General features: G+C 40.6%; 1 non-coding gene across 3 annotated transcripts in view; it reads right to left on the reverse strand.

Moving 5' to 3' along the window:
• Positions 1 to 14913, reverse strand: part of 2900060L22Rik — a 98789-nt gene that overhangs the window by 73029 nt on the left and 10847 nt on the right. For all 3 annotated transcript variants that reach the window (XR_869290.3, XR_869288.3, XR_869289.3), the window contains exon 2: positions 5920 to 6045. This is a non-coding gene — a transcript (RIKEN cDNA 2900060L22 gene). The remainder of the gene's footprint in view (positions 1 to 5919; positions 6046 to 14913) is intronic.

The following is a 14913-nucleotide window of genomic DNA, read 5'->3' on the forward strand; positions in this document are numbered from 1 at the left end:
CAATGGGCTTTGAGCACTAACCCAGAGACAGAGGGGAGGGAGTAGGCTGCTTAGTAGTCATGTTAGGATACTCATTACAAAACTCTTCAAAAAGCTTACAGAGAGATAGGAGAGAACTTTGTAAGAGAACCATTCACCTTAAGTTTTATACTTAAGAGCTAACCTCCATCAACACTTCTCATTGATTTCCTGGGGCTCAGGAACAGAAGTATTGGATGGAACGTCTCATGGTTGCCTGTGAGAAACAGAAATGAAGCTTCCAAGGTAGACTCTTAGGTCTCCAGTAGAAGGATCTAGGCTTAGAGGCAGCATGTATTTATCTGGGTAAAACTCGTATCTCCAACCATGAAAGGGCACACAAAGTGACCAATCTCTAGTTGACTTGTGAACATTCTCCCAATGATGTAGGAAAAGTCACTAAACATCTCCAAGGGTAATAAAGCATTATAATGCTATAAGAGTCAGAAACCTCTGAAAATTATCTGAATTCTACTTTGTAATGTGGGAAATACTCGAAAATTTTACTAATAGGAAATGTTACACTGGGGGAAAACTGACTTGCTATTCTTGGCCACGCAAGTTCTGCTAGAGGGTATCATGATTGCTGTGGATACACGTTGGGCAATTTCATATACCAGCCCTTCCTCCATTGTCACTTGGCTCAGAAAATTTCATGAAATTATACAAATCCCTGAAATCTAATATTTTTATGTGATAAAATTGTGTAAGAGGAGGGGGTGGAAGAGAAGTTTGGAAAATATGATGACAGATGGCAAGTGGGCTCAGGCACATAGCGTTCCTATATATAGGGGAGGGGACAATCTGGTTAATCAAGGGGAGGGGGGGCAGTTTTAAATTTAGTTCCAAGTATTTTATATATTCAGCAACATCATGTGTAGTGTAAAAGTGTACCGAAGCAGCTGAGCTGGGTAGAATTTTTAATGTTTTTCTTGGTTGGGGGTGAGCTGTGTGATCTGTATTTTCAACAGCTTTACATATTATTTCATGATGCCTACATCTGAAAATCAAATTGTATCCATAGGTTTGGGGTACGTCTTTTGAAAGAGGACTGAGAATATATTTCTAGAGAGTTTCTTCCAAGGAAATCTAAGGCATTTCAAAGACTATGGTCATTACAACTTACTTAGCACATGGGAAAAGTATGGCAAATATTCTCAATGAAGATGATTCTAGAGCTTGGTGGGAGGAGCAATGGGGAGGCAGGAGAAAGTCCTGAGAGCAAAGCCCAGCTTTACGTAATGCAGGACAGGTAAACTGTGTTGCCTGGCATAAATCACTTCAGACGTTTGGATCCTAATTTATTATTAAAATGAGCGTTCAGGGGCTGAAAAGATGCTTCAGTGCGTAAAGAGATTGTTGTACAGATGCAAGTACCAGAGTTTAAATGTTTGGAATCCACATAAAGCCAGATGTGATGTCACGCATCTGTCATCTTTAGCACTCCTGCAGTGAGTTGGAAGGCGGAGACCTGAGAATCCCTGGAAGCTCATGGGCCAGCCAGAATAGGCAGTTTGGTGTCCAACCACAAGAGAAGGTGAGGATCAATATCCCAAGTCTAACCGCCTTAATCTCTAGTAAAGAGAATCTGGGGCCGAGTGTGCACTGGGCTTGGTTTTCCTAAACAAAGGACTTTCCTACCTCATGTATTCATTGTCATTTCCTAGTATTGTTCTCACCTTAAGCCCTCCTTCGAAAGGACTGTTGGTGACATGGTAGTGACATGCCTCTCATGTTTGGATACAAAGGGAAAATTATGTCTTGGGTGAGAGAAAGGCAACTTTCCAAAAGATGTTCACATACCTTGGCTGGCCCAAAATGACTTTGCTTCCCACCTCTAATGATGACCAGGAAATGGATCTTCTGTGTATCATAGGAAAGACTACTAAAATTACAGCCAGCTCAACAGAGAAGTTGGATTAACATGAGTGAAAACCAAGACAAGAGATATATTTAGAGCAAGCAACATTGAAATCTGATAGACACTCCTTGGAACACTTACTCTTCATCTACTCTGTGAATTTAAATAAGAGCTAGGGTGTTTGTGTGTGTGTGTGTAACCATGACAATGAAGTAAAAGTTTCATATGATAGCTATTACCATACAAAGCACATAGTAAGCACTCAGTAAATATACCTACATTGGACTAACCTTACATCTGTTAAACATAGCAAATGTATTTTTTAGTTGGCAACTAATTAAGAAATTGCAGGTATTTCTGGTGTTGCCATAGTGACACAAAATCTACCAAAATAAGTTTTTGTTTTAGCACAGTGGTTTTCAAACTTGGCTGCATATTGGAACTAACTAGGGAACTGTGAAAAATACCATTGCCAGAGTCTATCATCCAGAGATGCTAATTTGATGGATCTCGGGGTAGGGTCTCGGGGCATGGATGCATAAATACATCATCCCTTACTGGGATTCACTGCCAAACCTCTGGCTTAAGGAATATAAGTAGGGGCATTTCTTCCTTTTGAACAGAGCCCAAGGTTTCCTCGACTTCCTTTTACAATACTCTTTCCCTTTGCTCTAAACTAGTAACGGCTAGGTTCTCTTGTCTGAACTGGCACCATTACAAGTGCCACACATTCTCCATTACAGTATAAAAAACGCTGTATGTGAGGGTGGAGACCAAGAGTGGGGAAGGAGGCCCACTGTCAATATGTTGTGTGAGAAGAAAGAAATGAAAGGATAGGAAAGAGAAAACGAGAAAGGAGGCGAAGAGCACTTCCTTCTGGTGCTGGGATGTGGTGAGAGAGGCCCTTTTAGGCACGCTGAGTCTCAGCATCCCACACAGACACCCATGCTCACACAGACACATCATCTGAATCTCTTCCCAGCCTCCTCCCGCTCAGCCCACTGCCAACCACTCACTTAACATCTTGCTAAGAATTTATAAAACATCTCAAACATGAATAAGTGAGAAGTGACAGAGTTTGTTCATTCATTCACACATTCATTTATTCATATTTTCTATAAATATTGATTGAGTACCCACTATGGACCAGGTATCTTGCCAGACAGCAAACAAACAGTAATGATCAGAACAGGGGGCTTTCAGATTTTACCAAAGCCCTGAATTTGGAAAGCATTTGAGGTAAAGAACCTGGGTGGGATGATCTACCATCTTTTCATGAGTTCTTGAGTTCAGGTCTCTGTAGATTGCTGAATGAATGGGTACTTAAATAAATTAATGGCAGAAGGAAAGGGTGAATGGACAGTGATGAGCAGCAGATGGTTAGGGAGGAAGAAAATGATATTAGATTGTGAATATGAATGAATGTCATTTCATTCTAGATCACACAGTTTGTGGGTATTTTGTTTTTAAAGATTTGTTTATTTTTGTATGTGAGTACGCTGTAGCTGTCTTCAGACGCACCAGAAGAGGGCAGGGGATCCCATAACAGATGTTGTAAGCCATCATGTGGGTGCTGGGAATTGAACTCAGGACCACTGGAAGTGCAGTCAATGCTCTTAACCACTGAACTATCTCTCCAGCCCAAGATCTTTGATTTTTAAAATAATCAAGTATAACTGTGCTTGGTGGCACTTCCTACACTCCCAACATCTAGGAGGCAGGGACAGGGAGATTCAAACCAGTCAGTGCTACCCAATAGGATAATTGTCTCAAAACAAATAGGATCCTACCTCAGACATCATTATACACTGTGCATTTTGGGAAGGTAATGCAAGGAGTGATGGCATCAGAGAAAGTCTGTACCCAGGGTGCGCAAAACCAATGTGGGTAAAGAACAGGATGATAGAAAGGCAAGAGAATGGATAAAAGCTTCGAATCAAGAAGAATGTGATACATTTGACGGGCTGAAAGCCACTGAGCTTTCCCGGATGGTATGGATTTGAGCAGCAGACTCAGGACACAGAGCAGTAGACACTACTGCAAACGGAAGCAACACTGACTCTCAGGGATAGAAAGGATCAGAGGCTAGGTAGAGTGGGGAGCCAGGTGAGACTCCATGGGAAATGATCTACCAGTACCAAGTCTAGAGAATTTGAGTTAAAACCCGTAAAGTGGATGGGGCAATGGATGAATAGAGGAGGGGGCTCTTGTGGATGTTTCAAATACAGTTGAATTTGCAAAGGAAGTATGAAAACATCTTAAAAGTCTGAGGAAAAAAATCTTACAGTATAAAAATAAGTAAAACAAAACAAAACAAACAAACAAAAAACTTGATCAAAGCTAACAGTACATCAGCCCTGCTGATAAGCATCTTCCAGTGATCCTGTGCATAGCCTCAGAAGGTACACCCACCCAGGTGGAGCTGAGAACAGTGTAGTCGGGCTCCAGAGCAATTTGGTCATTTCTGTCATACTGTCTTACTGACCAGGTCAACAACAGAGAAGCAAAAGGAAGAAGACTCAGGGAAGGTGCTGGTAGTGGGGGTCAGCAGAGGTGTGTTTCTCTAGCAGGTATGAGACCTTGGCTAAAATACACATTTTACAAAAATTGTCCTATTACTGGAAATTCCTTAGTTCCTAGAATTGAAATGAAAACCAGACCAAAGAGAATAGTTAATCAGACATATTAATATCGAAAGAAAACTTAGAAATTTTAAAATAAAACTTACACGAACACAGGGAGTTAAGAAAAGTTAAGAGGATTGCTTCCCTAGAAGGAAAAGGAGATGGAGTCTTTCCTACCAGGTAGGATCCCATAGAGAAACATTGTCCTTTTTGGGCTCTATCTCACCAAAATAGGAGCAACCACATTAGAGATGACCAACATATATGGACTATTCAGAAAAAGAAAAGTATTTTATGTTGATAAAGACACCATTGAAGGGAGAATTACTGATTTGGAAAATGTAATATCCAGAGGGGGTGAAAATTGCAAGACATATTTGAAGTGTTTCTTACTTTTGTCAAGAAAGGGTCTCACTGTGTACGCCTGACACACTACTACATATTTCAGGCCGACCCTAGGATTGATAGTATCCTCTTGCCTTTGCGCCCAAGTGCTAGTATTCTAGGAAGGAGTCACCATACTTGGCTCAGTACAGAAAATGTTGACAGTTCAGTATTTAGAAAAGTAAGAAATCCAATGGATATGTATGCTCAGAGAAGTGCTAGGTACATGCACACTTGCATGTGAGTGCTGCAAACCTTGTGGTGGTGCATCAGAGATGACTTCAAATTCTCTATTTAGATCTTGAGTTTTCTACCTTTCTAAATTGATGTGCATGTGCGACATGAACTCAGGAAAAAAAAAAGACTACTTAGGGGCAGGAACAGCACCAACAAGTAGGGGGGAGGCTGTATGGGGGAGAGCAGTTGGGGGAGATTCATCATATATATGTACACAAATATCACAGTAAAACTAAAAAAAAATTCTAACATGAGATAGCAAAGAGAGGAAAACATGACTATGTATTTTTGTAAGTAGGAAAATTATAAGTATATAAAACTGTAAAAAAGTACAGTTTTGATCATAAATGGATCATCTCTTCAATATCTGTTCCCATTTCTCATTGTTATTCTAATGTCTCCCATGTGCCACCTCCCTTATTCTCTCTCTCTCTCTCTCTCTCTCTCTCTCTCTCTCTCTCTTAGCTTAGGGTGGGGGTGGGACATTATTTATCTCTAAGCCTAGCACTGTGATCTTTCCTCTTGGTCCAGAGAGCAGTCCAAGGAGGCATACTGACTCAAACTAGGCTCAAGAGACATGAAGTGATTTTTTTTTTTTAAATATAAGTTAAAAAGGAGATGTCCTTGCTCATGTGGCAGAGCTCACAGGTGCCATCACCTGTATAGATTTAAGTGCCAAGGCCAACTAATGGTGGCTTTTTTGAAAAGCACAGCTCTACTCTCCACCAGCAAGGTCGAGGAAAACACAAGCTATGCCAACAATAGCAGGCAGCAAACTGGAAGCTGGTGAATTACCTGGGATTATCTGTCATAGTTGGTCTCACTCAAAACTCACATCATAGATGAGGATGCACAGAGCCCAGACACCTGTTAGCTGTCCTGCCACATCTATGATGAGAAGATTGTCTTGGAACAGATATCCTGAAAGGCAAAGAGAAAATTAGAAAGGCAACAGCTAGGCCTTCAATGGTACAATGGAATTGTAGAAGCAAACTCACCTGGACACAAGCTCACTTGTGGCCTGTCAAACACTAAGAAACCATACATCTTTACTCTTTTCTTGTTTGGATTGTTTCAGTGTTTATTTTTTCCTCTCTCTTTTTTTCCTGCAAATGGCAACCATCGTATACAGCCTACATCCTTCTTTTGTGTCATTAGCATCTCAGAAGATTGATGTCTTTGTCTACTTGCTGCTCCTATAACTGAACACAGTAGACTGGGTAATTTATAAAGAATAAAGGTTTAATCAGCATGTCTCATTCTGGAGGCTGTTTGATTCAAGGTCAAGGTACTATATCTGTGAAGCTCTTCTTGCTAGTGGGAAATCTGCAAATCTGTTAGAGGTCAGAGACTATTACATCATGAAAGGGGTACATACAAGAGACAGACTGGGTTTGTAACAACCTACTGTCAAGATAGTGCACTAACACATTGGTCCATGGGATGGATTAACCCATTCGTGGAGGCAGAAGCTCTTATAGTTCCTACCTGATTCTAACTCTCAATATATCCAAATGGGGACTTTATTTCAACACAAGCTTTGGTGAGGACATTTAAGCTATAACAACTGCTATCTTCCTTCTAACTTCTTGCCAGCTACTCAGTGGCACAGATCTTATTTTCTCTGACCTTGATGGTGAGTGCCAGAGCAATGCTTTCTGTTACAGTAGCCACTAGCTGAACATGGCTAAGTTGAAATAAATTTAAAATAAAATTAGATATAAATTTAAAATGAAATTAAATAGAATTTAAAATTGACTTCCATAGCTGTACTAGCCACATTTCAAGAGCTTAACAACTAGTGCGGTATTGGGTCCCACATTCACCAGTATAGAAAGAGAACATTTTCTAGCAACAGTGGTGTGAGTGTGTGTGTATGTGTGTAGGCCACAGAACAACCTCAGATATCATTTTGAAGTACTATCAATACCCTCCTCTCCCTCTTCCTCTTTCTTTCTTGAAACCAGATCTCTCATTAACATGGAACTTACCATGGAGGTTATAGTGCTTGGTCCATGGTCCATCTATCTTCTCTGTGGCACTGGGTGTATAAGTGCATGCACCCGTGGCCAGCTTACATAGATTCTGAGGGACTGAACTCAGGTAGTCATGGTTCAATGGTAAACACTGTCTGAACTCTTTCCCCAGCCTGGGTAACCTCTGTTCTCATACTATCTAGTCTGTGCCAGTTAATCCTCTGTGTTCCCCCAAGTATTCCCTTTTCTTATGTCTTCTTAGTTCTTCCAGAAGACTGACTCTAAATTAGGAGACTTTGGGAATCCCTTCTAGGATTAATATTACAACTTCAAGTATTTTCTTTTGCTTTATGTGTAGATTCCTCCCCCCCCCATTCTTCAGGGTTTATGTGTAATGTGGCATTGGGCCATATTTGGATATTAAATCCTGAGATAAAAGGCTGAAAATAGAGAACAATTTTCTTCCGGCAAAATAATAACTTAATTTTAGTTGTAAGGATTTGTATCAGTTACATTTGTATTGCTGTGACAAAGCTCATAACAAAGCAACTTATAGAAGAAAGTGCTGAATCGGGCTACAGTTCCAGGGCTTTAGAGTCCATGATAGTAGCGCAAAGTCATGGATGCAGAAACAGCTGAGAGTTCACATCTTAATCCACAAGTAACACACACACACACACACACACACACACACACACACACTCACACACTCACTCACACAGACACTCTCACACACACATGCCCTTTCTCTCTCTCTTACACACACACACACACACACACACACACACACACACACACACACAGAGAGAGAGAGAGAGAGAGAGAGAGAGAGAGAGAGAGAGACAACAGTTCTTTGAAAGCTCAAAGCCTGTCCCCAAGGAAGTGATTCCAACAAGGTCACACCTAATCTTTATCAAACCATTCCATTAAACAGAGACCAAGTATTCAAAGATATGAGCCTATTCCTATTCTCATTTAAACCACCACCATTGGAAACAATGTATGGGCCTCTTTCCTTGACTTAGTATCAAAGCAGAGAACCAAACACAAGGCAAAGCAGTCACTCTGATTGTGTCACCACCTATAGAGGATACATTGCGCACCAAAAAGTGTAGTGGAGGTGGTAGAGGAAAGAATGAAAAAAATCAACAGAATAAAAATAGTTCATTGTGCATGACGTCTAGATGGTGACCAATTGTTTGGTCCTTGATTTGTTCACTATTATTTATTTATGTATTCATTCAGATATCTAAGTGTATACTCCACCCCAGGCAGTATACTCCGTTCTGAGGGTGAAGCAGCAAGCGAACACCTTTTCTGGTCACTGCGGTAAGGAAGTAAGTCAGATATTAGACAAATAATCTCAGAAGTAGCTGTTCACACTGCTGGTTACAGCTGTAGAAGTGATACACCAAAAACCTGCAGGAGCACCTGATATAATCACCTGATCTTCTCTGAGCACTGGGGATGGTTTCTGGGGACTGTTTTTTTCCATCTCACTCAACTGCCCAAGAGAAGCAATCGACAGACATTTGTGTTAGTCAATTTTTGTCTTTTGGGGACAAGATAATGGACAGAAACATCTTAACAAATTGTTTTGGCTCAGAATTCAAAGGTGAAGTCCATCACATCAGCAAGAGGTGGAGACAGCAAGTCACACTGCAATTCCAGGAAGCAGAAAACATTGAACGATGGTACCCCACTTGAGTTCTCATTTTTGTGAAGTTCAGAACCCCAGTCTGTAACTGTGTTGCCCATGCGTGGAATGGGTTTCGTACCTCAACTCACCTAATCTGGTTAGTTTCTCAAGGATGTTCTGGTGTGCATGTCTCCTTGATGTCTCCAGATTCTGTCAAGCTGGCAGCACGAACTGTCACAACATGTTTACAAGAGGTGAGTGTCACAGCCTGGCCAGGGGCCAGCCCAGGCAGACCCTTGCCCATCTTGGTCATGAAATTTGGACATTATTTGAATCTCAGTGGGGGCATCTTTGAAAAATTTCAAACTAGCAAGAGTAGCCTGATAACCATAGGCATTGAACACTTTCCAGTTTCATACAATATGAAGGAGATGTTGATAGAAGATGCACGTCCCCAGGAATGAGGTCTCCATTGGAATGAGCTGCTATGCGTTGGGGAAAGATGATTGAGGAACCTTGGGTGATAGCGTTTGAAGGAAGAAGGAAACAATGGAGGATCTGAGGCATGGTTGGGAAGCAGAAGTAGTAGAAAGAAGCAAATGGATGTAGAAATTCATAGACAGGGATGTAGCAGAGTAATGTCAGGCTCAAGTCAGTGACTGAATAAAAGTCATTAATTTAATGATAGTGGGACTGGGAGAATTTTATTTCAGATCAAGTGGATATCTGAGGGATTTTTTGATTTTTTTGTTTGTTTGTTCTTTTGAGACAGGGTTTCTCTGTGTACCCCTGGCTGTCCTGGAACTCACTCTGTAGACCAGGCTGGCCAAGCACTGGGACTAAAGGCGTGCACCACCACTACCCAGCTTGCTTTTTTTTTTTTTTTTTTTTTAAGATCCAGCAATACCACTCCTGGGCATATACCCAGAAGATGCTCCAACATGCAATAAGGATACATGCTCCACTATGTTCATAGCAGCCTTATTTATAATATCCAGAAGCTGGAAAGAACCCAGATGTCCTTCAACAGAGGAATGAATACAGAAAATGTGGTATATTTACACAATGAAGTACTACTCAGCTATTAAAAACAATAAATTTATGAAATTCTTAGGCAAATGGATAGATCTGGAGGATATCATCCTGAGTGAGGTAACCCAATCACAAAAGAACACACATCATATGCACTCACTGATAAGTGGATATTAGCCCAGAAACTTAGAATACCCAAGATACAATTTGCAAAACACATGAAACTCAAGAAGGAAGACCAACATGTTGATACTTCATTCCTCCTTAGAATAGGGAACAAAATACCCATGGAGGAAGTTACAGAGACAAAGTTTGGAACTGAAACGGAAGGAAGAAGGAACCATTCCTAGACTGCTCCACCCAGGGAACAATTTCAGAAACAGCCACCAAATCCAGACACTATTGCACATGCCAGCAAGATTTTGCTGACAGGACCCTGATATAGCTGTCTCTTGTGAAGCTATGCCAATGCCTGGCAAATACAGAAGTGGATGCTCATAGTCATCTATTGGATGGAACACAAGGACCCCAGTGGAGGAGCTAGAGAAAGTACCCAAGGAGCTGAAGGGGTCTACAACCCTATAGGAGGAACAATAGGAACTAACCAGTACCCCCAGAGCTCCCTGGGAATAAACCACCAATCAAAGAAAGCACATGGTGGAAATCATGACCCTAGCTTCATATGTAGCAGAGGATGTCCTAGTTGGTCATCAATGGGAGAAGAGGCCCTTGATCCTGTGAAGGTTCTATGCCCCAGTATAGGGGAATGCCAGGGCCAGTAAGCAGGAGTGGGTGGTTTAGGAATGGGGGGGGGGGTAGGGGATTTTCAGAGGGGAAACTAGGGACGGGGATAACATTTGAAATGTAAATAAAGAAAATATCTAATAAAAAAATAAAATGCACCAAGAATTAAAAAAAAGAAAAGAAAAACAGCACTAACATTTTTTCTTGTGCCTGCAAATGGTATACATGTGTGTACATATTCACATACTCAGATGTGTGGGGTTATTGGTACAGGCGCTTTTGCACATGGGTGCATGTCCCTATGGAGACCTGAGGAAAACACTGGGTACACTCCTTGAATACTTTCCACCTTGCACACTGAGGCAGGCTCTTTAAAAAAAAATGCAGAGTTTAACATTACAGATCATGTGGCCAGCTAACTTGTCCTGAGGATCCCCTATCTCTGCCTTCTGAGTTCTGGATTTACACGGATATGCCATGTCAACCTGGCATTTGTATGGGTTGTAGGGGTACCAAATTCAAAGGTAACCCTTTACCTGCTGAGCTGTGACACCATCACAGGATCTGAAATTTTCACAGTGTAAAATATCATGGGATTGTTTTTAGTTACCAAATGCAATGTCTATCACAACCTTTGTGTGTGTGTGTGTGTAGCTCATGTTCACACCTCTGTAATGAAGCAACCCCTGGTCTCCAGCTTACCAGTGCTCTCCTTACATTGCTTAGAGAGAAGGGTGGGCAGCTGTTCTGATTTAAGCTTTATCTGTGTCCTAAAAAGATAATAAAGAAATCAGGAATTGAAGAACAGAGGAAACGACCTCATTCTTTCTTTGTCTTCTGCCTACAAGACAGAGACGATAAGCAGCGAGCAGTGAGTTCTACGTGATAAAGTAATTGCCAGGATAGGCTGTTGGAGTTGAAAAATGAGACTCCTATATGAAGGTTACCTTTCCAGCAGGCTTCAGGAAAATCTTGCTTCTGTCTTATTGTTCTTATAATTACAAGATTTTACCTTCTCTCTTCAGATCTAAATAGTAAACTCTCACCATTTTTATAACAAGTCATTTAGCGTCACAGATAAAATTTTGTTATTACTGACAGGGTTTTAACTTTTAAGAATTGTTTTATTATTATTTTAGATGTCTGAGTATCTTTGCCTGCTTGTATGTATGTGTACCATAGGCATGCCTGGTACCTGACAGAGGCCACAAGAGGGAGTTGTGTTCCCTGAAATTGGAGTTACAGGCAGTTCTGAACCACCATGTGGATGCTGAGAATGACACCTGGGGCTTCTGCAAGAGCAGCCAGTGCTCTTAGTTACTGAGCTATCTCTCCAACCCCTATTACTCACGGGTTTTATTCTTTCCTAAGCAGTAGTAGATTTCATTGTTATTACCATTTTCATTTATTTAATTTTACTCTTTACTTTTTATTTCTTAAGTTTTTTTTTTTAATCTCAGTTTGTTCTAAATTTTAAAAGAATTCATGGCTCCCTTCTTCATTGTGGCTGTAAAGTTTAAGGTAGAGCTGTCTTTGAGTGGCCTTATGTCTTCAAAGGCATATTTTCCTTTCCAGTTTGTTTCACTTTTATGACTAGGCCCATGGTACTATAATTATGAGTTTAAATCTATTGTTTTCTAAGATGTTGTTTACCTAGAATTTGGTTGCTTAGCTCCTGGGCTCTAAGAATCAGTAATGAATCTGAATCATAATTCTTCACCCTTGTTATACAGAGATGTGACATTATTTTAATCATCCAGTTTCTCTGAAATTAGGTATCTTTAATAAAAATAAATCCATCTGTTAGCAATTTTGTATTAAAGGAAACTACATGTAAAGGCCCAGACTAGTAGAGGGAGCTTTTCTTCTTTCCCCACTAAGTGAGTGACACAAGACTCGGCATCATCAGATCACATTCTCTACCCTTGTTTCACTTAATTTCTGTTTATAATATTCTTATCCAGTGTTATTTTATATAAGACAATATACAGTAGAGAAGTGACTGTCTTCATTGCTTTTCTTGTAGCTGTGGTAGAATACCCTGACCAAAGCAACCTAAGGAGCCAGCTGTGTTGGCACATGACTCTAATCCCAGAACTTGGGAGGCAGAGAGGTATAGGCTGGTTGATCAAAGTGAGTTGAGGGCCAGCCTACTCTACATAATGAGTTTCAGGCTAGCCAGGACTATATGGTGAGACCCTGTTCCCCCACCCCGCCCAAAAAAGCATGGGTGAGTGGAAGAAAGGCTTTATCATGGCTGACAGATGCAGAGGGATAGAGTCCATTGTGGCAGGAAACACATAGGAGCATAGGCAGGAGATTGGGTGATCACATTACATTTATATCCAGGAAGCAGAGAGGTAACAGAAAATGGGGCCAGTATGTAAAAATTCAAGGCACCCACCCCCCACACACAACACACTTCCTTCAGCTGGGGTGCACTTCCTAAAGGTTCTTTTAACTTTTACAAACAATGAAATCCATTGGAGACCAAGTCTTCCAATGTGAGCCCATGCAGGATAGTTCACACATTTAAACCATAACAATAACTAAGGAAGAATATGTGACAAATGTTATCATGCTTAGTTCTTAAAGCTAAGATGGACAAGTACTATGTTCTTGCACGTAATACATAGTAGGGCTCCATCCTAGATGGATAACTGAGACTCTATGAAGAAATGTTAGAACATAAATGTTTTATGAGATTGGGCTTAAGGAGAGAGGCAGTATAGCATTATGACTTAGCAAGGAAAATGCGGTCATACGGGAGATCTAAAGTTGACATTGTAGACTAACTAGTGGGGAGCCCCCAAAACTGGCTTCATCTCCCAAATGAAGAAAGGAAGAAATGAAGAAAGGAGAAGAAGAAAGAGAAAGGCACAAAATGAGAACATGGGATTCAGAGGTACTGATGACATTTGGATACCAACCATCTTCATGGTCCTTTGTCTATCTCACCATTTTCATTAACTAATTGAGGTGAAATAAGGAAAGAAGAAAACAAGAAACAAAATTAAAACAAAAAAAACCAACAACCACAAAAAACAAACAAACAAACAAAAACCCAGCCGTGGATTCACAGCCAGAGTGTGTTGTCTCAAGGAACATTAAATGCACGTCTAAGCCATGTGACTTTGCACTGAGCTGAGTCTTGGAGTGCTTCTTACTCTAGTTGTCATTTATTTAAATTCCTTTCATTGTTTTTCAACTTAGAAATATGCAGACATAAAACTCTGCACGTCTCACATTTTCTTCTGTACATTTGTGAATTACAATTAGCTGAATTATGAACTTGCTTGTTCTTAAACTGAAGTAAGGACCACATTCATTTCCAATGATCAGAAATAAAAAAAAAAGTGTAGAATTGGGTAAATGGGAATTTTTTATTTTTGAGTAAATACCTGGCAGGACTTGTTGTTCCTACTCAGAATTTAGTTCCTTGGATGGGTTTCCCAGGTTAGTGTTTTTAATCACGCTCATGGTGTGGAACATTTATATAGCGATTCATCATCATTTAGAGCTACAGTTTCATCTGGAACAATGTATTATCCTACAATTTAGGCGAGGTTCTCTATCAAGACTGTTGTGTGGCTGAGGCTAAGGCCACCTGTTGATCTTGAAGGGGACCTCAGCTTAATTCCCAGTACTCATATGTCTGTATACAACCATCTGTATCTCCAGCTCTGGCTTCTGTGGGTCTCGGGCATGTATGTATGTATGTATGTATGTATGTATGCATGTATGTATATACATGCATGCAAATCACTCATGTGAAGTAATGTGTTAGCACAACAGGACTGGATGTTTTCCCTTCACTTGGTTCCTTCTGTGCCTCAGTTTCCATCTCTTTTCCACTGATTTTCCCTCTGCCCAGATTTCCTTCCTGTTACAGCATCTGTCCTCCCTTCCTCTACCTTCTTCACATCCACTTTTCCTAGTGCATGGTAGTTTGCCTAACGTTTTGGGATATTTGAATGTTCTGGATACTTTAATGTTACCTCCAAAGTCCCTCCAGGGCTTTCTTTGTGATTTTCCTTGGGACGGATTCTAATGAACAGGATATTTAAAAATGCATATGTACACATACACATACAGTACTGTATTTAAAATATCTATCTTGAGGAATTTGACCGAGAACATTATTTGAACCCCCACAACACTTAGAATATTTTGAATTAATGAAACTGGAATTTAAAAATAATAAGCTCGTAGTCCGTTTTAGTCCCCCTTCTTTCAAACACTGCTAACATGACAGTGGGCAATTACCATCCGCCACATGAGGGATCAACTTATACATCACTCCTTACTGGGATGCCTCTGGATCCATAGTCCCAATGCTCCATGCTTTGAGGCTATCAGTGCATTGACAAACAACAAACAACAGATTCCTATCACAGT

The sequence above is a fragment of the Mus musculus genome, chromosome 6 (assembly GCF_000001635.26).
Source record: "Mus musculus strain C57BL/6J chromosome 6, GRCm38.p6 C57BL/6J".
Classification (NCBI taxonomy): Eukaryota; Metazoa; Chordata; class Mammalia; order Rodentia; family Muridae; genus Mus; species Mus musculus.